The sequence below is a fragment of the Orycteropus afer genome, unplaced genomic scaffold (genome assembly GCF_000298275.1).
Source record: "Orycteropus afer afer isolate SDZICR_OR568_19922 unplaced genomic scaffold, OryAfe1.0 scaffold00209, whole genome shotgun sequence".
Lineage (NCBI taxonomy): Eukaryota > Metazoa > Chordata > Mammalia > Tubulidentata > Orycteropodidae > Orycteropus > Orycteropus afer.
In genome coordinates, this window is record NW_006921796.1 from 1,610,686 (window position 1) to 1,614,527 (window position 3,842).

Below are 3,842 nucleotides of genomic sequence, written 5' to 3' on the forward strand. Positions count from 1 at the left end.
TATAATGAAATGTGCAAAGACCTTGAGTTAGAAAACCAAAAGGGAAGAACACACTTGGCATTTCTCAAGCTGAAAGAACTGAGGAAAAAATGTAAGCTTCAAGTTGCAATATTGAAAGATTCTATGGGCAAAATATTGAATGGTGCAGGAAACATCAAAAGAAGATGGAAGGAATATACAGAATCATTGTACTAAAAAAACCTGGTTGATCTTCATCCATTTCAGGAGGTGGCATATGATCAAGAACTAATGGTATTGAAGGAAGAAGTTGAAGCTACACTGAAGCAATTGACGAAGAACAAGTCTCCAGGAATTGACAGAATACCCACTGAGATGTTTCAACACACAGATGCCCCACTGGAGGCACTCACTCGGCTATGCCAAGAGATTTGGAAGACAGCTACCTGGAAGAGATCCATATTTGTACCCATTCCAAAGAAAGGTGATCCCACAGAATGTAGAAATTATCGAACAGTATCATTAATATCGCATGCAAGTAAAATCTTACTGAAGATAATTCAAAAATGGTTATAGCAATAGATTGACAGAGCACTTCCAGAAATGCAAGCTGGATTCAGAAGAGGACACAGAACACAGAATATCATTGTTGATGTCAGATGGACCGTGGCTCAAAGCAAAGAATACCAGAAAGATGTTTACTTTTGTTTTATTGACTATGCAAAAACATTTGATTGTGTGGATCATAACAAATTGTGGATAACATTGAGAAGAATGGGAATTCCAGAATATTTCATTGTGCTCATGAGGAACCTGTACATAGACCAGGAGGCTGTTGTTCGAACAAAACAAGGTGACACTGCCTGATTTAAAATCAAGAAGAGACTGTGTCAAGGTTGTATCCTTTCACCATACTTACTCAATCTGTATTCAAAGGAAATAATCCAAGAAGCTGGATTATATGAAGAAGAGTATGGCATCAGGATTGGAGGAAGAATCATTAACAACCTGTTATACGCTGACAGCACAACTTTGCTTGCTGAAAGTGAAGACGACTTGAAGCACTTAATGATGAAAATTAATGGCACCAGTCTGCAGTATGGATCACATCTCAATATAAAGAAAACAAAAATCCTCACAACTGGACCTATAAGCAGCATCACGATAAATGGAGAAAAGATTGAAGTTGTCGAAGACTTCACATTGCTTGGTTCTACAATCGACGCCAATGGAAGCAGCAGTTAGGACATCAGACGACGTATAGCACTGGGCAAATCAGCTGCAAAGGACCTTCTTCAAGTGCTGAAGACCAAAGATATCTCCTTGAGGACTAAGGTGCGCCTGACACAAGCCATGGTATTTTCAGTCACCTCATATGCATGTGAGAACTGGACAATGAATAAGGAAGACTGAAGAAAAGTTGATGCTTTTGAGTTGTGGTGCTGGCGAAGAATGCTGAAAGTACCATGGACTGTTAAAAGAACTAACAGGTCTGTGCCAGAGGAAGTGCAGCCAGAATGCTCCTTGGAGGCAAGAATGACCAGGCTTTGTCTCACCTACTTTGGTCATGTTATCAGAAGGGACCGTTCCCTGGAGAAGGATGTCATGCTGGTAAGATGGGTGGCTGACAAAGGAGGAGAAGGCCTTCAGTGAGATGGATTGACACAGTGGCTGCAGGGATGGGCTCAAGCATAGCAAGGATCATGGAACTGGTACGGACCAGGCAGTGTTTCATTCTGCTGTGCATAGGGTTGCTATAAGTTGGAAATGACTTGATGGCACCTAACAATAACAACAACAAATTAAAATATATCAAATATATTAAAATCCATGAGTTCATAATGATATTAAGAAAAAAAAAATCTGGTAAAATAGTGGTGTCAGAGGGCCTCTAGCTTCAGGGAGAGAGGAGATCCCAACTGTTTTTATCCATTCTGATAACAGCTATCACTCCCAAGGCACTCTATTCTGCTGAGTTTGATAATTCACTGCAATGGCCACACAGAACTTACAGATCACACCCACAATTTTGGGGTGTATTAGGAAAGTAACAGGTTATAATTCAGGATCAGGATCAACTTGAAAGTAACAGAAACAACTCAGGATACAGTTCCTCGATCAAGACAGCTTATTCTCAGCCAAGCCCACAGACAGGCCTCTGCCACCAGGTGCTGCTCAGGCCAGGCTTCTCACTCTTGACCTCAGCCCTTGCTCTCAGCCTTGGCCTCTGCCCTGCTCAGGCAAGTGAGACTCAGGAATCCTGAGCCACCACGTAAATGCCCAGCATGTCTCTGAAGCCCATGCCAGGAAGACCATGTGGCCAAACCACTAAAAGGCAGAGGACAGGTACCCAAGGAGTCTCAGCTGTGCCAGTCTTCCAAGCCCAGGAACCACACTTGTGAGTGGTCTTTACCAGGAGCCCAGCCCAGCCCCAGCCTGACTGCAGCCACATGCAAAACCTGGAGCCAGGACTGCCAGCTGAGCCGCTCAGTAATTCCTGACCAGCAGACCATTAAAGATTCTTGTCATTTTAAGGCACCAAGGTTTGGTGTGATTTGTTATGGAGCAATATAAAATATGTAACCACTAAAACAAAAGCAAAAAAGATGAATTAAAAAGCCAGGGGAGGGAATGGAAATAATGTCACTGATTAAATGGCAAATGTCTTGTTATTTATACTTCACTGCAATTGGGGGAGGGGGAGCAAAAATAAATAAATAAATAAATAATACCTCTAGGGACAGATGCCCTGAAGTATTAGCAGTGATTACCCTGGTGGGATTCCGGGTGTGTGTTTTCTTCCTTCTCTTGATTTCCCCACCTTTTGAATGATGGCATGTATTTTGAAAAACAAAATTCTAAAAATAAATTTTGTGTTGAAAACCGCAAACCCTGAGACATCAAGGTTCAGGTTCCTTTAGCCAAGCTCAGAGGTCTCCACCAGGATCATGAACAGATGTGTGAAATAGAGTACAGCTGAATCCTTGAGGGGTATTAGAGACCATCTCCTCCAGCCCCCAGCTGGTTTAAGTGTCCTGCATGCACCCCCAAGAGATGGTTGTCCAGCTTTTCTGTGAATCCAATGTCTCCATGATGGGGTTTATCCCATCCAGAGACAGTTCTTTCTATCCTCAGGCACTTCTGACAAAAAGTCTTTCCTTATAATGAACTGAAAAGTATACCCCCGGAGCTTCCACTTACTGGTCCTATTCAAAACATCACCCTGGCTGCTGTGTGAGAACAGAGCAGGGGTGGGGCAAGAGGGAGACCAGGTGGGAGGTTGTGGCACTTGTGCAGTCTAGGAAATGGTTTGTAATGGTTGGATTTTGGACATATTTTAAAGGTAGAACCCACAAGACTTACTGCCCCAAATATTAACAGAAATTGTCTCTGGTGGGATTATGGGTGTGTGTTTTCTTCTTGCTTTCTCATTTTTTTTGAATGATTATATATTTCTTTGAAAGAACAGAAAAATAAAATTTTCAGATATGAAAGTGAGAGGAAAGTCAAGGAGAACTCCAAGTTTCTTTTAAGCAAACAATCTTTTATCAACAAATATTTGTGTAAGTTGGTGTAGTTTCATCTATGAATAAACAGAGTTGGTTCCAGAGAGAGATGCATTCCCAGGTAATTTTAACGTATTATTGTTATTATTTGCCATGGAGTGATTCCGACTCATGGTGACCCCGTGTGTATAGAGCAGAACAGCTCCATAGGGTTTTCAAGGTTGTGACCTTTTGCAAACAAATCTCCATGCCTTTCTTTTTATATATATATTTCATAAACTTCATTTCATTAATATGAAGCCTCCAACATTATGGAAAGGAGTAAAATAAAAGTGGGAATCTCTCACAAAACTTGAAAGCATGCTTACAACTTAGTTA